This window comes from Bombus huntii, chromosome 18 (genome assembly GCF_024542735.1).
Source record: "Bombus huntii isolate Logan2020A chromosome 18, iyBomHunt1.1, whole genome shotgun sequence".
In the NCBI taxonomy this organism is placed as follows: Eukaryota; Metazoa; Arthropoda; class Insecta; order Hymenoptera; family Apidae; genus Bombus; species Bombus huntii.
In genome coordinates this window covers 4,206,944-4,230,796 of record NC_066255.1, presented here as the reverse complement: position 1 = coordinate 4,230,796, position 23,853 = coordinate 4,206,944, and the positions used below count along the sequence as shown (strand labels likewise).

At 45.7% G+C, this 23,853-nt stretch overlaps 1 protein-coding gene across 9 annotated transcripts in view; it reads left to right on the top strand.

Annotated features, from left to right (window-relative positions):
• The window catches only part of LOC126875473 (uncharacterized), a 259,178-nt gene that overhangs the window by 71,704 nt on the left and 163,621 nt on the right, over window positions 1-23,853 (top strand). For 4 of the 9 annotated variants that reach the window (XM_050638401.1, XM_050638403.1, XM_050638400.1 and 1 more), the window contains exon 2: window positions 19,054-19,120. The exons of 4 other annotated variants lie outside the window; for them this stretch is intronic. The gene's annotated coding sequence lies outside the window, so the exon portion shown is untranslated. Of the gene's footprint in view, window positions 1-13,951; window positions 18,912-19,053; window positions 19,121-23,853 lie in introns of those variants that run through there. One more of the 9 variants, XM_050638399.1, reaches the window with a different exon arrangement.

The window sequence follows — 23,853 nt, the reverse complement described above, 5'->3', positions numbered from 1 at the left end:
ATTAGCGTACGCACGTTAGGGAGCTAGTATGAAATTTCGAAATCTTTCATACATTTTTTCTACGATAGGTGTTGAAATACTTTCGCGAGTCACTGTATATATATATATCTATCCCTTCGATTTGTCGAAGCGAGTTCGGTTCAAGTGCCACTCCGCCACGTAACAAGAAGCGTAGCGCGAATGAATGAGTTTGTAGAATTCGTAAAGCAGGTGGGTGTATTTATTTTATTGTTTCTTCCCTTCCTCTCCCCCCCCCCCCCCCACCGCCATGTAGCTGAAATACTCAGCATACCGAATTACTATTTGTCAGATGCAACGTATCGCTGTACCCTGTACGTATAGCCGCCCCTTGGAATTCCTCGGCTGCCGCGATATTCCACGGCGCAAACACGAGCAGACAATTCCAATTGTTCGGCTCGCGTTTGCCGATACAATCTCCGTTGGAACGAATTTTATGCATCGAAATATCGATTGAACAAAATTTTCAGACAATCGGGGAATTATCGAATCGTTCCGCGCCGTCGATCGACAACTTTCTCTGTCTCTGTTTGTCTGTCTCTCTTCACCTTCTTTTCTTTCTCCGACACGTCTCTTCTAAGTATTTGCCCGCTCCGAACGAGATGCACTTGCGATTCTTCGACACCCTCCGCATACGTGCGCTCGCTCGCGCTTACACTTGTATTTACGCGCCCTCCTTTTTGCCTGATTTCCATGCTTTTTCGTTCCGTACCCCTTTTACTCACGACCCTGCGTTTCTTCCCCTTTTACCAACTCGTCCATTTGCTACGTGCCTTATTAAAAACATTCTTCAGCCGGGTACACGTTACGCGTAAAGTACTCTCGTCGTTTGCACCGACATAATTCTCTCGCAGCGTGATTACTTTTCGCTTGCTCGATACCAGCACTTGTACGATATTTCACACGGTTACGATTTCATTCTTCCCCTCTTTCTGCACTCCTTCTTTTTCAATTTTTGAAACGACGAACGTAATAGAGTCACTCGAACAGGAACGTACATTTTTCTGACGTTTATCTTGAAACTTTTTACTGCATTTGGATAACGAGGGAGCAGCAACGGATTTACTTACCTATGACTCTTCGATAACAATGTCGGCTTAAGATATGCAGGAACTATTCCGATAATTCCGATGTCCCGATTCCCAACTTTATCGACGAGAAAACTGGTGCACAGGGCCGATCGCGACATCGGCTTTTCCGGTCGTTTCCCGTCGTTTCCCGTCTCTGCTCCCTTTCGTTTCCTTAGTTAATTCGGCAGGTCGTTGGTAGAAAAAAAAAACCGGCTTCGACGCTCGGATCGGCAGGAAATCGTTTCAAAATCAAACCAATCTCAGCGAACTTATCAATTTACTTAAATTTCACAGACATTTTATTAATTCCGTGGAATGACACGTTGTTCAATGCATGCAGGGGCAAAATGTTTTCAACCGAGCTGAACGTTAATCAATTCGATAATTAAAATAAAGATTCGACCATGAATAAGTGATTCGAACGTAAGCTGATTTAGCGTATGGTTCAATTGCAAATAGAGATCATGTAAGTTTATGGTAATAGGAACAAAGTACAATAAGAAAGTTGTCCAACTGTCGGCTACGGTGATTCGCGACAAAGATGCGGCCGACCAGTCAACCGAGATCCGATTCCCAAGTTGCGACCCGGCAAAAGTATCGATCAGTTTCGCTTTACAAAAGTGGGAACATTGGCGGATATTGAAAACGTGCCGATACCTAGGATCGATCTTTCGGGAAAGTGGCCGAGTCGGTAATCTCTGTTTCGACCGTGCGTTACGTTCCTCTCTAATTGATATTAATTCCTGGAAAAGCGGAAGCGTAAAGCTCTCTACAGAGCTGGCCTCGCTTCTGTTTTCGCTGTGAGCGTATCTTGATTAGCCCGGATGTTTTTCCATTCCGACAATAATCGCTTTTCGCGAAATTAGACCGCGGTACGGATGAAATATTAATTCGAAGTCCAGCGACGGGTTATCGCGGCTGGCTGGCTAGCTGGCTGGCTGACTGGCTGGCTGGCTGGCTGGCTGGCCGACCGGGGCGTTTCGACGACGCCAATTTTCCCAGGTAATTACTCGGCCTAGGAAAAAGGCGCGACGAACGCCGAGCTAATTAACGAAAGCCAATGAGCGCGAAAATACGAGGAATTTTATTCCTCCTCGTTCCCAGGCACGGCCAGTCGTAGTCCTTCGGCCGCCCCGAAGCAACGCGCGCACCGAATAAACCTGGACGTCACTTTCGCGTTCGACGAAGCATCGTCGCGTAAACCCGCGCTGTCCTGGTGCTGTTTACGAAATAAATAAATATCCTACGTATACGAATACGTAACCATCACGCCGCACTTTGCTCCCCGCTGTTCCGCGTCTTGTGCAAATCATCCCCCGACTTTTTTTACTGTTCAATCCTCTCGCCGAGTGAGATTTTTAAACTGAAATTTTTATTCTGCTACTTGCGAATGAATTAGATGTGATACGTGGACGTGTTTACCTCGGGAATAATCAACTTTTCGTATTTAGTTTGATGGAATTGGAGATGTTAGATGCCGTTTGTCGAGATTCGATTTTTACGTCTATACATTTATGGAAAATTTGAAAGTGCGAACATATTTGCAGGGTGCACGCGATATGAAAGAATAAATATACAAGATGGATAACGAAGCGCACATTGTAATGCCTACAATTAGTAGGTAAAACAAGTCTCTATCGAGTTTTCATTCTTACAATTATTTTGACAAAAATAAGAATTTCCGTAAACATACATAATTGAACTGGAATACCTGGAAACGTCATATTGTATCGAATAGTCGATCGGGCGAAGGACGCTTTGTTTTCGATCATGGAGCGAGAACGCGTGGCTGCGTTACGAGAGAAGAACCTTGCCGGGCAGGATAAGCGACGTCGGCGTAGAAGGGTGGGCACCAGAAGGGATGGGTAGGGGACCGAAGGTGGAGAGAATGGCCCAAAGCAATCGGAACCCCCGTCGAACCGATGTAGTAGATTCACTTACCTATTCGTCCCTTCGTCTGCCTGGCCCCTCGGCCTTCCCAGGTCTCCGAAATCCCTGACGAGTTACGGCGGACTCGCAGTGACGCTCAAATTGATTCCACCGACGACCGTCCGGAATCGAGTTAACGTTGTTTTACGAGCCTCGGTTTCATTCGCCGCCGATTTGCACGCACTTTGACAGATTAAAACCTGATACTGGCAGTTTGTCTGCCGAATGATTGCCCGTTGTTTAATCATCGAACGAGCGAATGCTTGTTTTGTTCTCCTCCACTTTAGCAAAATCTAGAAACGAAAATGTAAACGAGCATTCGTTCGCTGTTTGATGATTACTCGTGGAAACGGAAATCGAACATCCGAATGCGCCAATCTTTTCGAATGTCCGCTCGTGTTTGTCGCGAAGACGTAGAACATTCTTAGAGTAATCGGGATTTTCAAATTTTCATTCGACAAGCAAAGAACGCGTCAAACGAGCAACACCAAACGAGCAACGCCAAACGAGCAACGAACACTGATTGTTTACGCTTTCGTTACGCAAATTGGAGTAAAACGAGGAGAAGAGAAAGCTATCGCTCGTTTGGCCTAACTTCTAAACGCTCTGTCCAACCCTGTAAGGTAATTCCGGTCACCGGTCGCGATGTTTCTCCGAATGATCGAAACGTTTCGACAGACGAAATTACGACTGAAAATTGAATTTCCAATTATTGGGGAAAAACTAAACCGGTTCGTTGCGAGTGACCTGGGGAATTCTTTTATCGCGCGTCGTCGACGAGACCGCGAAAGGTGAAAACACGATAAAGACATGGAGGCTCCGTTACCTTCTCGCCCCCTCGCCCCGCTATTTTCGTATTCCGGGCGTGTTTGAAATATTGAAAAATCAAGAAAGAATAGCGGAAAAATCGAGAGAATACGAAAGCCCCGACGGTTATGGGATCAAGAGAATTTCCGAGAAAACTTGCGCACCACTGACGCAGACACGCGTCAAAAAGGATGATATGTACGGGGATGGAACGCGGCGATGCCGGCTGAACGAGGAAGGGGCGGCGAATGGAGTCGGCGAAGGCGTTGGAAAACCTAAGGTTCGTGGTGCGTCAGTGGCGGGCGTTATGGAGGTTGAAAAGGGTTGATACGAGACAGAGACGTCGAATGGAACGCGAGGGATGCTAAAACGAGGAGACACGGGACAAGAGGCCGAAAGAGACTGGAACTTTGTTGCGTGCGAGTTTCGAGGGTTATACGGAGGAGGGAAACCGCAGGATGAAAAATATTTTGTACAAAGTGTCTCGTTGGAAAACTCTTTCGATCGTCGTGTTGTGCCCTCTGGTGGATTGTGTTTCTGAACTTTGAAACGACAAGTTGTCCCGCAAGCCAATTCGAAATTCATTTCTCGATCCTCTTCGTTCTTACATGTATACATCCTCGAATAGATATCAATGCCCATTTATCAATAGAGGAAAAAGGAGAACATTTGCTTTCATGGTAAGAATGACCTGAACGAGGATGATGGCCAAAGGATATGCGTACATCGCATCGGGTATTTGTAGCCCGCGAGGGGTGAGACAAGCAAGATGAAAGGGACAGAAGGGCTACGAGGAAGGAACGGGAAGAAAGCGAGGGGTGAGCGAGATAAAAAGCGAAAGAGACGGAGTAACGCGCGCGCGAGGAGAGGAGGAGGCGTACGGAACGGTACTGAGAAAGCCAAAGAACAGGGGTGGAATGTGTACGTGTATGGTGCGTATGCGCGCGCGAAATGGAGAAGCGCGGGAGGAAGAAGAGGCGCGGGAGAGGAAAGAGAGAAGGAGAAGGAGGCGCGAGTGGTATTCGACCCTCTATAGGGAAATATCCATAATGCGCATTTGCAATTTCAATGCCTCGCCGAGCCCCGGCAAGTTGCCGAAGCACAACCACCCTCAAACCTTCGTGCCGATCCGAAGTCCTCGCGCTTCCGCACCCGTACCGTACCCTCTTGCCTTCTCATTCTCAGCCTCTTCTTCTTCTTCTTCTTCTTCTTCTTCTTCTTCTTCTTCTTCTTCTTCTTCTTCTTCTTCTTCTTCTCAGTCTCCTTCTCCCCCTGGCCCTTTTACCTCTCTATCGCCTCCTATGGAACGCTATAACGCCCCGAGCAACCCCTTACGTGCAACGACCCGATCCACCTACTCCGACGTGTATCTGTACGCTTCGCTTTCTTCGCGCGTGCTATTCCCCCGATTCTCCCTCGCCTCTGAATTGACACTTTTTCCACATTCGTTCGCGGTCACCGAGGGGATCCTACTCTCACGACAGCCAGCCGTGTTTCTCCTCCAGAGAACGTTTGTCTCAAATCGGAACGTAGTCGAACATGTCGCGTTCGTGAAACGAGCGATTGTTTAACGGAAGGTTTCGTCGATTGATTCGATGGCAGGTTGAAAGAAAGGGTTGAGATTCGCTTAGCAACCTTGAAAGTGACATTGAAGAAGGGTGGCGACGTTGTATCGACGTTTTATTGGACGGAGAAAGGATAAGAAATTGCGACGAGGGGGTAAAAAGAGACGAATGAAATTCACCGTGCTTCATATCGCGGTCGTTACTTTTCACTCTGGAATTTATTTTCCTCGGGTTGATTCGTGTCGCGCACGTCCCTGTTGGTTCGCGGAATACCAGAGGGAGGATGAACGGGCGTCGTGGAACAGAAAGGACGGGAGAGATTTAAGTACGTCGGAATTGGGACGGGGCAAGGAGGAAGAGAGCAGGAATCGAAGAGGGGCGAGCTAAAACCAGTGCTGCGAGGGATACCGAAGAAGGCAATATTTCAATCGACGTCAGATTTATCGAGCTCCGACCACGCGAAATGGCCAAAGCGCTGAACCGCGATACGTGCCATTTCGCGGACCGTTTTCCGCTTCTGGATTTCTTTGCGTCGGTACGTCTGCCAGGTGTGGCGTGATGCAACGCAACGAGCCCACTTTACACTGTGAATAATTTGTTGACGCGCGGTTGTTTCGCTCTACTTTCTATGGGATTATTCGAACGCAATCGATGAACCGCCGATGGGATGAGTTGGTGGCAGCGTGGAACGGTGGACAGAACGGGAACATTGAAACACCGAGGTGTTCTACCCGTCCAACAACTCGCGGAATGAAAGCGAAGCGACGTTAGGATACCGCTTATAACTGGGTTTTCGTCGCGAAAAACTAAAGTTTGCGTGGCGTTTTGTCGTGACGAGGGTTGCGTTTCAAAATACGCAGTTTGGCGCTCGTATTTTCGTGCGAAATACGAGATTCTACATTGTGCGAAAATATTTTTTGGCAAAGAATTCGTTCGATTTGGATAGTGTTTCGGGGGAAATAGAAATTCTACACCTATTTATATGTACAAACTGCAATGTAGATGAAACAGTCCCTTTCCCCACCACGGAAGAGTTAGCTTGGCGTATCGATTAACGGACCGGATTGCGTCTGATATTACTTGCGCGTGTTTTAGATCATTTTTCCATGCAGCAGCGACTAAATATATTGGTCGCAGCTGCCGGTTTCCCGATTCCTTACTAATTGTCTCCAGTTGCGTGTCTCAGGACCGCAAGCACGTGCCACTAATTACCTTTGGTAGCGCAAAGCAACGGTATTTTATGCGGCGTCTGCTAATTCTTCGCATCGCATCACACGGTTGAGACTGACTTTTCGACACTAATTACCCCGCGAGACGAAGCAAATCTGGCAGACCTGGCTCTAATTTTCTTTCTCCTTTGTCTTCTTCTAGCTTCTCTCTATTGTGATCCTCTTCTTCGGTTCAGAGGATCCAACTTCGCTTCAATTTTATTTTCTTGCGGTAATTTTCGGTGCCGTGTGTATAGAACAGCCGGTACGCACAAAAATTGACCAACTCGAAACGGGCTTGTAGCTAAAAACTGTGAACGCGTTTGAGGTTTGTTTCGTCGCGATGTTCAGCTCCATCGTTCTTCGATTTTTACTTGCGCCATTTCCTCCTTTTCCTCGCGTTTTTGTAGCCGGGTGATTTATAATTCGGGGCAAGAACTCTGGAAAGTAAAATATCGTGAAATAATTAAGCGTGAAAGTTTGAAAATTGGATGGAAACAAAAAGTTTCCGTATCGGACGATTTTACGACATAAGTGAATTTTAGATCGGCTCTCGTAGCCGAGGAAAGAAGTTAGCAATAAGTTTGTTCGTTCACGGCGGGGCAAGATGTCGTGGCCATTAATAACGAAAGTCGTTGCCGAAGTTTACATTCTAAGCTCGGCCCGTTATAGAGTGGTCTTAGTAATCGTTACGCGCAACTGATAATGGAAGGATTATTAATTGCTTCTGTCCACGGACCTGCCGACGTTTAAGCTTACCATATGGCACTGATTAATTACTGTGACCGGTATCGAACCAGCTCACATTCTTCGTGTACTTTGCAGGCTACGATTAAGTTTGCCTTGCCAATACTATGGTGCTAATTGCACGTCTTCGCGATCGCATTCGTAATTCTCCTTTCATCTATCGTTGCGTGTCTCGTCCATCGTTGCTGTGATTTGCATTGCGGCAGTCAAAGTGATATACGTAACGAGTGTTGACGTTAGCCTGGAAAAAAGAGAAAAATGTCCGACGATATTTTCAATTTTCCTTAGGGCTAATTAATTCGTCGTCCTATCGAAGCACGAGAAACGCCTCTTTTTAGAGTGTCCGAGCGAAGCAACGGTCATTAAAGCAGAGTTAATTCGCGAGTTTATCAGTGATTTAGACGGCTGAATCATAATTAGAGACGATCGTATAAAACGTAACCTTTCTCTCGTAGCGGTGTTTCGTCTCGACTTTTTGAGGGGTTACCAGGCTTTGACTGGACGACACGACGCACAGAATGTCCCTGAATCTCCGTTACGTTTCATTATTTTCATTAATTTAATATCCGACGAAAGTCTGCACGTGGCTGCACGTGGTCCCTAACCACGGGAGCGAAAGCACGAGGTCGCAGGGGACATCTGACTTGTTAATTTTTCCCGCATAAATTTCAGCCGGTTTGCAAGCTTTTAATTGATTCGACCGAGTCCTCGACCACGGCCACCGCTGGCAAGACGTTCGTCCGCCTTGGCCATCCAAACGTTAATCGCTTCCCTCATGCCCGGGTTCGTTTCATCCAGTCATCGTGATCAAATGATTATTCTTGCCGATAATTTTGTTCTATAACGTATATGGTACTCCGTAGTGGAACTCCTTCTCAGAGTTTGTGGTGTCAAGGTTCATAACGGGCGAACAGATCTTTCATCGTTTATTACGAGTTTAGTCGACTCTTCTTCGATAATGGAAACTTGATAAAAACATGGCTATGTTGAGAGTACCATCGTGGTGATGCTTCTATTCGTATCTTTCAAGTACTAATTCTTTGTAGGATATATTTTTAAGATCATTCGATCATTATCGTGTCAAAGTTTAAAAACCGTTAAAAACCACGATCTTTTAAGAAGGAAGGGAACCGCTTCGATGGAACTATCAATTACTCACAGTCCCCACGGAAGCAAGAGACGATTTTCGATTTCAATTCCGGATTATCCGCCGGTTTGCGGAATTCTCGCAGTCGAAAGGAAGAACTGGGTGGCGACGCTCGTGGGTAAGCTTCGTTAGTGCAATCACAAACTTTAATCCGACTGATTTCGACCAGCACTGCGCGCAACCGACCTCTTTTCTCCTTTTTTTTCTCTCCTTTCTTTTTTCTCCTTTCTCCACCGATGGCATTTCTTCGACGACCGCCCGAGGGTGGAGCACGGTGCCAGAAGAACTCTTCAGACTGTGCCAGAGTACACGGAGAGGGTCCAGGTCGCCTAATTAGACGCGGTACCCGGTGCTAAGAGGGTGAAACGAAGGGTAGCTGAGGGGAGAAACAAGAAAACGAAGAAGAGACCTGAAATGTGAACGTGCAAGCCGACGGTGCACACGAAGCAATGCCACGCGCCTTTCTTTCGTTCCGCTGAACTTTCGAACTGTCTCTGACAGCTGGAAAAAGCGCGGGGTTACCAGGGAACCGCGGCAAACGCGACTGCCTCCCTCTTCTTCCTTTTTTCCTTTCGTTGATGACGTCTGTCGCAGCCGACCCTCTCGTAGACACCTCCAGAACCGCAGACCGTTTTCGTGCGTTTGTGCGGAAACCCCACCTTTATCCTGAGTTCGCCTTGCCTCGACCCTGCCGCGCGTTTTCATGCGCAAAAATAGAACTTTATTCGGTTCCTTGTACTCGCCCCCGCTTGTCTCCTTCGCCAGGATGAAGATCCCTGTTTGTTCATAGCCACGCATCGATGGCTACCGTCTCACGCGTAAATTTAGTCTTCCGATCCGGCTCTGCGACGCGTGATATGTTTGTCAAGTGTTTCGAGAAGTACCTAATACAACAATTTTTAACGAAGATGCGCTCACGTAGCGAAGATTTTACGATTCTTGCATTTATTTCACGACAATCTGACGCAACGATTTACAGTACATTCAACCTTTTAAAACATTCAATAGCTACCAATTAAAAAGGGACATTGAAATTTTCTCTTTGGACAATGAAAAGATTGACAGTGGTCAAAACAACGATAGCCATCCGGTGTGTAGATGCCGTGCATTGAACCAAATGTAATATATATTTTGGTTTCCGCAGAATTTTATCAATTACTTTATGCTTGCCGTGGCGTGGAAAAAGGTCGAAAATCGCATATCCGATGCGTCATTCATCCATTCATTCTCTTGAAATCTAGTGCGAGATCGTCGATTGGGTCATTTTTTTCCAAGAAATCGTCACAGAGCAACGAGTGCATACATTACACGCAACGCATTCCCTTGCATAAACCGTGTCTTTGCTCTCTGATATTTCTTTGCCGCACTCTTAATTTATGCAACGATTGCAATATCGATTTCTCGTCGGTTAAACAGCTACGATTAATATCGCTACTCGTTAGCGATGGAAAGTGAGGTGTCGAACTCTCTGGCAGTCGCTAATGAAAAGAAATTGCCCATTACTTGCACCGCTCTCCATTCGCGCCTATGTTAGTCCTGGTGGCAGAACGACGGGACAAGATGAAGGATACCGGCACGGCAGGATGATGTAAATTTGTGCGTTACGGCAGCATCGAAGTTACCAAAGGGAATGGGTAATGAAAACGAATTACCCTCTTTCCTACCTTTTCTTCGTCCCCAACTTCAGCTGCTCTTCCTTTCTCGAGTTCCGTTGATGCCGCTGGACAGGTGGCAGACATCAAGGAAAAACGGTTCGATCCATCCCTTTGGAAAAACGACATTTCGCTAACCACGAAATGTACAGCTGTTCTCATTGTTGTTCCTACTATGTGTTCGAAATTGTAAACCACGCTATAGTATCGCTAGATAATGTGTCACGATAGTATAGACACATATACACGCAGATACAGTGGCTTAAAAGCGAAAGTATCATACGCGAACGCTTACCACAGAAAATTTGTATGGCTGTATCGTACGCGTTATACAAAGTATGTTGGAGATTCATTAACACTATAACGAGACACGACTGTGATGATTAGATATTATGTTAGATATTATATTAGATATTAGATTAGTTCAGGCTTGTCAATATAATAGATATATGGACTGCTTAAATACTACAGTGAAATATGAAATATGAAATACTCGTACCAAATATCCTGTAATCTCTATATACCGATATAATCATGATAGTCCGATTTCATATACAGTGCTAACAAAGTTTCAAAGTGTTTCTTGTAACACAGGTAACTTATTCATAAAAGGTGTCTACAAGTGTACAAATACTTCCATGAACTTTGTACAGATGATCGCACAAGATATGTGATATATATGGCAATAAGTGTTGAGATCAACGTAGAAACATAGCAGAAAATCTAATATATATTTGGTGGATACCGTGAGTCGTTAAAATCGTCTGGCGAAAAAACAGGAAGATAACGACGACCCTCGTTTGACGCGTTGAACACCTTGCCGAGCGGTAAAATCGTCCGACGACTACGCGATTCCCTAATTGTCTTGCTCGGCGTGTAAGCCCTCGGGAAGCGAAAACACGACGAAGCTCCTCGACGAGTTGGTGCGTACCGGTGTCTACCTGAGCACCGAAAGACCCTCGTGTCTCGCTTCATCCGAGTGTGGTTACGTTCGGGGTAAAAATGGGGGGTGAGCCGTGGAAGAAGAACGATTCGTTTTCATTAGCGGAGCCACGGAGCAAGTTTCAGTCGGCTTCGGTCGTGGGGAGAACGGCTGTGAAAATGAAGGGTTGACTCGGTTCACGAGAGAATTCCACTTGGCGAGAAAGCACGAGCGAAAGCAGCCGTGAGCTGCGGATATCGACGGAGTTCCGGCGAGGATCGCGTCTCCTAGGATGTTGAGCTTCGAGCCAGGCCGAGGGATGGTTTTAGCCCCGTGGATTACCGCGTCGACCAGTGGATTTCATATTTTCAGTTATTCGCGAATCGATCGAGAAGACACGGAGACTCGCTGCATCGCTCGCTAAGGGATGTTTGCTGCGTGCACAGCCCCCGAAAAAGGTCAGCCCCTTAATTGGAATTTAATAGCGGCAGTTATAAAATTAAGCCGCGTCGCTTCGGAAAATTAATGAAATATTTTCCGGAATATCTTGCCATTGTGACGTCGTGGCATGTACGTGCGCAAAATTCAATATGGTACATTGATAGAGTTACTAATACGAGTGTCGCGCTGTGTAACGTTCGAGCAATTCGCATAATTGTATAAATATTGACCGAAGCAGAAATCATCGAGGCATGCTGCCGCGATTCGAAGTGGGTCATTTACGTTTGAATTATTTAAATTCTATTTGCTTTTTGACCGATCGTAAATGCTTCGCATACACTTAAATATATTATTATGTAACTTATTTCTACGATTTTTGTATGTGTGTGTGTGTGTGTGTGTGTTGTCTGCACTGAAATTCCTTTGAACTTGAGTACATAACCTCCGAGAGATTTTGTCTAAATAATTTATTTTTCCAATGTCGAAAATTAAATACGGTAATATCAGATATTATTTGTTAATTTATTAATTCGACAGTTTTGTAAAAATTTTCAAACGTTCAACCTTCCAAATTTAAATTTTCGAGTTTTCAGCTGAAGCTTTAGAAATCTGTAAACGGATTTCTTTGTCTCTTAGGGCCAGTATTCGTTAATTATAAAGAGCCGACCTACAATTATCACTTGATACTTCAAATCTTGTTGAACATCGATAGGCGAGTATAACGCGTCGCGTATAAATATTAATAAAGTCGGTAAAGTTCATCTTGAAAGCCACTGGTATGCGCGGTGGTAGCTGCAGTTTAGACGTACTTCTGCCAGTCATACAGTCCGACCGTTACCTAGAGGCGGACCGGAGGTCGAGGGTTGCCAGTCACGGGGGTGTAAGTGCTGTTTCGTGTACGGCCAGCTCCACCACCCGTTTTCGATCCCGTGCTCCCTTCGTCTCGTTCTCTCTCGTTCTCTTGCTTGCTCATTTACTCTGTCTCTCTGGGGAGAGACAGGAGTAAAACGCCCACGCGTACTCCCTTCAACCGTCAGTTCCACGGGCTGGATGCGTACCAGAATTAGTTCGCTGGAAACCTTGGCTTCCTTCTTAAAGTACTGTACGAACAGGCGTGTTTCTTTTTTCCCGACTTTTATTCCGTGGTAAATTTCGTGCATTTTTATCGATAACCTTCCTAAGCGTAACCTTCCAATAGGCATGGGCCATAAGTTCAAGGATGATTTTGCAACCAATCAGGACACTCTTTGTAGTAAGCCAGTAATTTTTGTCGTTTGCTTTATTCACGCCGAAATGTTCGCCGCTGATATTCAACCTCGTGCAACGTGATGGATATACTGGCCAGTTTCGAACGTACAGGGAATAAATAACATTGTATAACGCGAATCTCTGTAAATCAAATAATATATCATGTCATTCTTGAAACCATGATAACGATCATTTTCTCGGTCCGTCAGAAACTTTTAAATTGAACGAACACTAGCTCGACTAAAACTTCCGCCGCACCATCTTAACCCTAGTGTGACCAAGCAGGTACCCAAATATCCATTTCAGTACGCGTTTCAACAGCTTTTTCTTCTAATGTGCCGCTCTGAATTCGCACTCTTTGGATATCTTTTATGTCGAAATTTATATTTAAAGCATCAAACTTACTTTTGGATCTTGCACTTCTTGGATAGATATGACATTCTGGTTAACTGGATAAGACTCGACAATAACATATCAACGATATCTGACGACAAATATCGAGATAAAAGTTCCATCATATTCGTCAGAGAAGATTATTTCTCGTTCTCGATCCTGTCAACGAAATTCTGGTCAAAATTAATTGCAAAACACGTATCTGTTAAAACAAATCATAAAGCAGCATTGGTTGTGTTCCTCGAGCTGTAAAACACAGGTCGAACAACCGATTCGCTTTCCTAAAGAAACTTGGGGCGGAGCGAGGAACGCGAACGTAATCCCAGCTCGATGGGGAGTAACTTTCGAGGCTGACCAGCTTCTGTAAATGGCAGTAAACCAGGGAATCAATTCGTAGTCGAGTTAATAGCAGGTTACAGTGGTCAGAGCATTTCTACGTAAGAGAGGGCGAGAAAACGTGGTCATGGCGAACGGTGAACACGCTGCAGTCCGAACTCCAAGACGAGAGACTCGGTACGGCCGGTGAATCGGTGCCGCTCTACCGGGTGTTCATCCTGGATAAGTTTCCCGGCAGTCATCGATATCCAAAGTTCAAGGGACATGGCCCCCTCCCCCCCCCCCCCCCTTGATATCTGGAACGTGATAAACTTGATAGTATCTGTCGGGGAAAGCGAGACGACAGCTTGCCGTTGTTGATGACAGACATAATTAACGTAGGGACACGTTATGATGTTGCGAAGTCAGTTCAAGCTTACCGGATGCCGCTCATTCCTTCTTTCCATCGCTGGAATGTCGTTATAGTAAATAGAACTCCATGTATTGGAACGGAATTTTGGCTAACGCCCGATTAAATGAACTGGAGACTAAATCCAGTTATCTAACGCGATATAATGATAAACGTGACCATGGCACGTCGTCGGACAATCTGTTCGTAAACTCATTTACATGAAAAGAGTTGCTTGCTACGATCGCAGGGGAACGTGATTTGTGTTTCGATGATACGATGTGAAAGAACGAGCATTCGCTCGCTTGATCTAAACACACCTTTATATAAAGTCATCGTTAAGTATCGGTATTGTATGGACCACTTGCCCTCAAATGGGTTCAAATAAATGGAATTCTACTATATATATACAAGTGAACTACGAGTGAATATGCACGCCAATTCGAACCACCAGATTTCAATTTTTAACGGAATATGAGTGAGCAAATAGAAATTTTGTCACTCTATTGTCAATTGTCAATTTATTGTAACATAGAATAATACAAATTAGCGTTAAACAAAACTCTTCCGCTTTCCGCGAATTTTTTTATTCGATCCATCTGATGCATTTAGTCAATTAGGATACAACTTTTGGCCCGTTATCTGCACACCGATGACCCGGAAACTGTCCGGTTAGTGTATCACTGTTTGTCCACACAATATTGTACCGTTCTACGTAACAATGTTCTACGTTGGTTTACATATCTGCTATAACCTCTACAGCTCTAATTTGCAACTCAGTTGACCTTTGTCGAGGTAGCGGAACTACTCGAATAAAGTGGTATCGATTCTGCAGTGTTGGAAACGACGGGAAAAGTTTCATCTCGATTATATGTATATGTCCTTTGGAAAAATTAATCTTTTACTTAGAAATTAATTTACATCTTGAAATTGATTTTAAGCTACAACAAATGGATCTTGTCTACATTGAGAGAAATGTTTAAAATGTTTCGAGCTCATGCTCCAGCATATTTCCCCGTTTCTGTTACACGGTAATTACATTTTATTTCCACGGCGAAGATCATCGGCGAGAATTATTTCTCGACCCGGTTGTTAATCGAATCTCAAAGTCGGGCTCGATAGCCGGTCGAAAGATCGTTTATTCTCGAAACGAACGAAATTAAATAAACACGTGGAGGAGTGTAAACGAAGAATTTCCAATCGGAGTTCCAGATGAGAAACGAGTTTTCTATTCGACCTTTCCTTCGGCGACCGCGTCCCGAAATTACGTACCTCGCAAATGAATCTTCCTTCCATCGACAGCGAAATTTTCTGCTCGACTATATCGGGGGCAGATCTGTTTTATTCCCTTCCGTTCTCCTCTGTCGTTACTCCTTTTTTCCTTCGTTTCAACGGGCACACGACTTCGTGGCTTCATGGAGTCTGGTCCGCAGAAAGAAGAAAGGGAATTTCTTGAATGTCGAGGCGGAGGAACGGGGGAAGAAACGAAGGTGAACGATCGCCAAAGGTTTTAACAGAAGTTAAATCGCCTAATTACAGGTTAAAAATTTAATCAACGAATGCGTTTAATACAGTAGAGTTTTCCGAGGCGCGCATTAAAACGTGATTGAAGCTTTTTAATTATGGAGCAACAACCTTTTGGCTCGTTTGTCGAATAAACCCATGTTGAATGCTGTCTGTGCCTTCGGCTCGTTTAATTGAACGTCACGCAGCTTTTATGCGCGTCTATCGGCCGCAACTTTGGCACCAAATTTTTAACGAGTCGTATGCAGCAAACTCATTAAACTTCTTTCGAATGATGTTCCCTTTATGAATTCTCGATTTTGCCTGGTTATGCAACGTCGCGCTGATTATGATATAATCGTTCCGTGAATGAGGCGTTACCTTCCGGGAACAAACGCCAGACGGCAGATAATTTATTCAATTTGAATAAATATCGATAGGTATAGGATAATTCGTCTATGCCTCGTCATCGTCCGTCCTTATCCACTTTTATTTGATACCCTAACTTTCTTCAGCCTCTGTATAACGTGATATGCACACGATCGTCGAATGAATTGCACAGAAGATACGGTATTCGTCTGAAATTCTAATCCCAGCTAGTGGTGCGTGTATCTGAGATCGAGTAGTTTAGAGATCCCTCGGGGCACCTTCGAACGACTGTGTATCGCATTTGTTCGTCGTTTCTCCGACTTCCTTCTCGGTCTTTCGTCGTCGTCGTCGTCGTCGTCGTCGTCGTCGTCGTCGTCGTCGAAAGCGGTCGATGGAGGCTCATGAAAAATTTCCAATCGCCGAGTGCCGCTCGCCTTATTAATGATCCGCCATCGTAACGGGGTCACCGGTCGATCACAATGAACTCCCGCTTTTCACCGAGACTCGGCGATTCTACGAGGGTTAGACGTCCATTCTTCGTGAAGCTATCGCAACGACGACGGCGACGAAAGAAAAAGGAATTGGTGGCGAGAACCGCTAAGAAAGCTCTTAATCCTGACTCATTAGTCCGGTCGGCGACGATCGAGTAGACATCGATCAGAAGGTTTAAGTCGCAGTCGGTTAAAAGGCTGGCAGTGGCAAGCAACGGTGTGGAACGGGGCACAGCCGGCAGATTAGGTTGGGTTCGGTGATAAGTGATCGCGGTTCCCGGACTGAAACTCTAATTAATACCTCGACGCTTCGTTTGAGCCGGTGACTTACGGGGCTGTCGGCCGGGCGCAGAATTACGCTGAAACTGCCGGCACAGCGGCGTTGTCCTTCAGGGGCGGTACGACCATTTGTTATCGAGGGGGGACTCGAAACAGAGAGCGGCCGATCGTCGACCACCAACCGCTTTACACCACCTGCAATCGTTGTTCTCGACGTTCTCCGCCGCGGATGCGATGCAATCGCTATCCCCTCTCGATGCTCTCAATGCCTTTACGTTCGATTTAACGAGCCACGATACCTCGTCACCGACGATGAAACATGAAACCCGGTATCGAACCTCGAATTGATTTTAGTTTGTTCTTCAACTTTCAGTCATCGTCTTTGTCGTTCACTAAGGAATACGAAGGAACGGGACGCGGTAATGGGCTGCTTTGCCACGAATCGATGAAAAATATGATTAATGGGTCGGTCCACCCGGAAAGAATAATTCTTTTTCTGCGTCTCTGTTCTTCTTTTCTTTTTCCTTTTTTTTTTCTTTTTTTTCTTTTTTTTTTTTTTAACGTGTCTCGATTCAAGTTGAACTGATCGATGGCTTCCCAATGAGAACGGAGGAATTGTGAAAACGCATGTTTCGGAGATAATCTCGTTAGTTACGTGCTATAGTCGTTTTAAAAAATGTTCTTCCCTATAAGGTACCAACGCGGACAGAAACGATTTATCTCTCATGGGAGTCCATGAAACGTAAGCGAGGCGTCACGGTCGAGCGTACTCTCGAATTCAGGTTTCTTTTCACGATTCGTCACGAATCGACGCCGATGGAGTAGGCGAGCCGCCGTCGCGTCGTTTTCCTTTCGTTCTTTCGAAAAGGGCGTTCCTTTCTCTCACTTCGGTTTGCAACTTGGTCTTAGCCTATCTATCGCCCGCTCGGTATTATGCGGTTTAGTGCATCGTCGCGACACTGTGTGTATGACTCGGTCTCATAAACGAGCGAAAATCTCAGGCGAAAGGAAAGGAAAAGACGCAAGAAGATTCTTCCGCTTGTTTTCTTCCCGTCGTTTAATCAGCGTTGTTCCTCCAAATTTTTCTAGAATGGTCGTTTTGATCGGACAGCCAGGTGAATCTGCGATATTCGTTAATTCGAATTATCCACTGATCATCCATCCTCCTGTCGCATCACCGTTTCTGCTTTTTACTTTTCACTAGTACAGTAAAAATTGAAACGACCGGAGGAACGTCAACAGCTCTAGCAAGTTAAAGAAATTTATATATCACGTGAATCTGTCTTGAATTAGAAATCTCCAACATTTGCTGGGAAATCTCCGTAATAGGGAAAATGCAGAAGCGCGAGATATTTTCGAGCATGCGTGCCGGGGACTGAATACAACATGGCTTGCGAAAGTAATTGCAAGAAGAATAATCAGACTTGGCGTAACGTTAGGAGCGAGTTTCCAAAAAGCAGGGCAAAAATAAGGCGAACGTCAACCCGTACCTTCAGCTGCAGACAAATTCCAGCTGACAGAGTGTTCGTACGGTAGTATATAGTAGACTATAAGGGTTACGTCATGGGGCAGGAAGCACACTCTATAAATGACCCAGGGAAAAAATATCGAGCAGAAGAAAGTAAAGGAGCGGTCAAGAGTGAACGGCGAAGACGAAGAGGGAGATAGGCTGGGTCACGCGTTTCCTGAGCCACCAGCGATGTGACGAAGTGCATTTTACAAAGGTACGCGGTCACCCTTCCGTCGTTTTCCCTCGCTTCTTATCTCTTCGTCGTTCCACTTCTACACACGCTTTTTCGCCGAAGACAATTTGTCGCCGGTCGCGATACTCGAGTTGAAGAAAACGCTGCCTGCGGAGGACGGGAGGAAGTGGAGGGAGTGTAAACTCGCGAGTCTTGGAATAAGATGCTTTTGGCGACACGAAACGAACGGAAAAGTGGAGTTTTCAAATGGTAAAAGACGATTCGAGAGAATAAGTAGACAAATTGTCGATGACTAATTTCTATCGAAGGGGAATAGAGGGAAAAGATAGAAATCCAATTAAATCTATGAATGGAACGAAGAGGGACACGCGGGTAAGATTTCCAAAGAAGCTCGGTCAAAGTTCCATGACCCTTTTCTTCTTCTTTCTCCTTTCGCCGACCCTTCTCTTTTACTATGTCGCGTCATTCCTACTACTTTCGTCTCAGTCGGTTTCGTAGCTGGTCTCCGCTTTTCTTCGATTTTTCTCTGCTCTTTGTAAAGCAGAAAACTTTCGCTCGATTGAACGGACAATCAACGACGATATACCGCGTCTCGCTAACTTTTATAAATAACTTATGGCCATTGAAAAGGATAAACAGCGAGTGGGTGGGGTAGAGCGAAAAATAGAACGAGAAGAACCGGCTGTTTTAACAGGGTAAGAATAAATTGATTTTTACGATAATTCGCCCTCTCGACCGAACGAAAATCATAAATAAAACATGGGAAATTGTAAAAGCTTAACTTGACAATTTTCCGTAACAGAAAATAAATAACAATTTCTCCTTCTTTGTGTTTAGGTAAGTCTATGGTGGAGCGGAAAACCTTATTGCCCTGGAAGCTGGCTAATATCATCTCTGTAGAAACGTGAGTAATGTTTTAGTAGAAAAATTCATGATATTAGTACATGATAAGTACGATCGATCGGACAGACATTGCTCGATCGTTTATCGCCTCCAAACTACATGCTCTATCTCGGCTTTATTAGATTACGGTCGACCCATGATTCACCCGAAACCGCAATTGGAATATTTCATACACGTGCAGACAACAGGCTGGATTTGTCATTTTCTTCCATACGCGTACGACTATTCCCCACTTATTTATTCCCTAAAAGCTGACCGATCTCGAGGAGAGGGTGGGAAAGGAACGAGCCCTCGGCATAGGTTTTGCCGTCAGGTTAGGTTCCTTGGGTGCAGCAAGGTCGGTTTCCAACCCTTACCGCCTTGAAACCCGAGGGGTTAGAGATGGCGGTTAGATGCGGCCAGCCGATTAAGACGTCGATAAATAATATTAATTGTCGGCCAACTCCCGTGCCAAAAGCACCGTCTCTCCCTCACGGGGAGACGCGGTCGAGAGCCGGTCGAAGGGTGGGATGCGTTGCGTTTAATCAATACCCACGTAATGCTGCTGCGGATGGATGATGGCGATGCTAGAGTGCGGGAAAGACGGTGTTGATGGAAGTAGAGCGTCTGTGTCGATGGCGGTTGCGGCGGTAACGGCAGTGGTGATAGTAGTAGTGGTGGTGGTGGTGGCGGTGGTGGTGGTGGTGGTGGTGGTGGTGGTGGTGGTGGTGGTGGTGGTGGTGGTGGTGGTGGCGGCGGCGACGGTGGTACCGATGCTGTTGCTGTAAGTTTATTACGTAAGCCGGGGCCTCCTCGACGCGTTGAACGCAACCTCGAGTTGTGTAATTAAAATTAATAATTCCGCGGCCTCGATGCAGCCTTGTCAGACGAGTCTATTTGCCGTGTTGCTTGCTTGCTTGCTCGTTCCGCGCCTCGCCTCGCCTTGCCTCGCTCTTCGCGTCTTCCGCACCTTCTTCTTAATGCTCCCCGATACCGATTCCACCTCCGGTTTCTCGCACGCTCGTCGCGCCGCTCGACAATGGTGCTCGTAATCGCGCGAAAGTGCCTCGCTCGTCGAACGTTGCATGCCCGAGGAACTTTGCTACTCGCGCGTCGTAGAAAGCTGAACACGTCTGTCGCTTGGAAATTTCTACTCCACTGGCATGTATTTTTTACGTTGGGAACTTTGGTTTCGTTGAAGGCCAGGTTCGGGAAGGCGCGCGCGGTTGCCCTGTCAAGGCGCGAATAAAAAATTCACGCTCGCCTCTTTGGTTCATTCCACGTGTGTTTTCTTAACGAGACGTCTGACACGACGTTTCCGGCGCGAAGTTCGTGTCGTAACACCGTAGATCTTTCGGGCGACGTTAAACGATCGATTTTACATTAAACCCTCGGTATATTTAGTTTTGGTTATTTCCTAAACAATTTTCAGTCTCCGCTTTTTGCCCATTTTATCGCATCTGAATCTATTTTTGTTAATTCATTGTAAATTAATAACCATTCACCGTGCCGGAGTTTCAACGGATAGTTTTAACTTGGAAAAGCTCACGAATTCGCTTGGCGGCGTAGTTGGTCTACTATTCTCGTCACAGAGTCGTCAACCGACTACATCCCCAGGATACGTACACGCGAGTCACGTTTTCGGAACTGAAGGATCGCCGCGCTGGAGAGACGGTATAGGTGCTTGAGACGAACACTCGACCCACGCAGGTGCTTGGTGCGAGCGTTCGCACACTCGAAAGCACTCGCGCGAATGCTCTCATTTTTCAACGCCGTCACACTGCTGTCGCCGCCGCCGTAATCGCCGCCAACCATAGCGACAATGAGCGCTCTAATGCAGTAACGATTACTCCGAGGGCCGGGGGTTAGATTTTAAGGTGTGCGTGTCGAGTACAGCGCCGTCGGTCGACGGCAATACTCGAGCCATATGCGCGCGCTATCACAACCACTGTAATTTCTTTTGGTCGTTGCGAATATTTTCCAAGCCGTTCCGTTCGTTGTTTGTTTCGATGAAGATGTTTTTCGTGGCAATCTTGACCAGTTGCCAGATGAGTTTCGACGAAACGTATGTACATATAACGTACATATAAAACGTATGTACATAAATTCGTGGTACAAACGAAGCGAAGGAGATTCCATTGTCCAAAATAGGACGAAACTAAGAAATAACGAAATTACGTTGTTCTATTGGTTATCTATTCCCATCTGTCTGTAAATTTGGACCGCGCTGTAAATGTCGCATACGATAATATCTTTATCGTGTTTGACATTGATCGTGGAAAATATGAAATATGGTACAGAGTATAAGGGTTGTAATATAGTTCTTTGCAAGACATATGGGGTTATAAGTAAAACATACAGGCAAGAGAGAAGTGGTCTTGATTTCGAATCCGTGCCCCTATGTACCCTGACTGCCGAGGCCCAGGCTGTCATAGCGAGGTTACCTCCTTATGAATTTTGCATCGACCTTTCCTCCGTTCTTACACGCTATAGTTAGGCTTGACAGGCTCGAGAATAGGTCGAATCTTCTAGAACCTGTCGTATCAAGGTCAATACCCCTTTCGTGTGTAGTGTTGCGCGAGCGGAGGTCGTGTAACGCAGAAATCGTTGAGTTATGCTATCGTGGATGGGTTTCCCCGCTTCTCCTGCGATCTCCTTTCTTTTTTCTTTTTTCTCTTTTTTTTTCTTTTTTTATCTGTTGTCACTAATCGATCGAAATAAATTCTACGATGAAATTATCCATGGTATCTCGTTAAATTTCAGCTTCTCTTCGTCTAATGCTTTGAAGAAGGAAAAGATCATCTTGTGTAATGCTTGATTTCCACTTAAACGGCTAAAAATAGCAGGAAACTAGTAAAATGATGCAACAGCGCCAGCTTGGGGAGCACCGTTGGCTGGTCGCATAAGGTCGCGATATTGCACGGGTCCCATAAAAGCAATAACACCCGACATGGTAATAAGATTCTCTCTCCCTTTTGTGTGGAGCTCTCGTCAATTGTGACTATGGCCCGTTATAATAACAGAGCGAATTGTAACACGGCAACGATCGCTGATATCGGGTCTTCTATTTAAATTACTAAATGTCGCAGATCCGAGCTGCAACGGCCAAATTCACTGGGTATTATCGCGTAAGACAAACGGGCTCGATGAAAGTTTGATCGCACGCGACACCGGAATATCTAATCCGCGAAACACCGGTGCATCGGAAAAACCGTTTGGCCTCGCGTCGTTTTTTCGGCAATTTGCGAACGGCCTTGTGTCAGAATAATTTTCATGCTCGATGAGTCGCAATTTCGCAGCGCAACGTGCACACGTGATATAGATATAATTCCGCTTACACTTCGTTAATGCGATGCAAATTTATAAGCAAATTTCAGCATAACCGCGCACACGGTGCGCAACAGTTTGTACGCTGGCCCTTTATTATGCACGGTTACGGTTTAACGGTGTTTAAGCTCGCCGTAATCAATTTTATTGGGGCTCTGGACCGAAAACCCCGACGATAAATCTATCGAAACGGATTTTTCGGCGCCAGCTGCGCCGTGTCATTCGCCATTCTCGCGATGCTCGACACAAACGTTCACAAACGGCGCGTTCTTGAGCAGCGAAATATCGCCGCGAAACAATCATAACGATGGACAAACTCTCTTTCGATTGGGAATGCTTTGTCGAATCACTTGCCTAAAGTGTATCGTTATAGAGTTAATTTGCCATAATCGAGAACATTCAAGAGCGAAAGGATCAATTTCCACGAGGAGGCTGAAAGCGGCGGGGTTAAGTGGCAAGTTTCTTTTAACGCAATTACCATAACGCCGTTGTCGATATTCTCGATCGGAGGCCGGCCGGTCGTCGTTCGATCGGATAACCGTCGGAAAGTACGCGAAGCAAACAGACATCGAGACGACTTTAAGCTTTTCAAGTGCTTGCGGTTGCCGGTTCTTGAAACTGACCAGCTCTTTCTCGCTTACGTCGCCAGCCAATGCCGTTATAACAAGCTCAAGTAAACGAGTGAAACGAAGAACCGTGGATCGGACGCGAGAAGAAAATTATTTTCGCGAAATTTACCACGATACTTGATCGATACAATGGCGAATGGCGGCTACTTGAAACGTCGAAGCAACGGTTATATAGGGAGTGCGGGGGGGGGGGGGGGAGAAAGTTTTTAAAGTGGCCCGACGGAGCTGTTCGATGTAATTGACGAAAAAACTTAACGATACTTTCGATATCGGCCCTCTACTACTTTCCATCGTGCCGTCGACGAAAACGATTGCCTTAATTGCCTTGCCTCGCCACTCTATTCGCTCGCACGGCAATTAATCCTGGCCGATTGATCGATAGCCGGTGCTTGTTCTTTGAGAAATTTTCGGCCGTTTTAGAGCGGCGTAATCGACACCGGTGTTTTCGATTTATTTATGCATGCCAGCGACTCGGAAGAGTCTCTGTTCGAGCGGACAACCGAAAAGTTTCTCGTCGAGCGAAACCGGAAAACAGATATTACGAGGTTGATGTTACGGTTATGCGCTCTTCTAAAAAGTAGGAAATCCAATTTAAAACGGACAAGGATACGAGAGGAAAGGCACGGGGATTAAAAAACGTAGACGAGTTTGAAACGCAAGTAGATTGCACGGCAGCGAGATCTTGCGTAATCGGCATGCGCGAACTCGCGATACACACCTTTCCACCAGTTCTACCCTTACAAAGGAATAACATTGTATTTGTGCTCGCATGTGCTCAGTCCTGTTATTTCTATTGGCG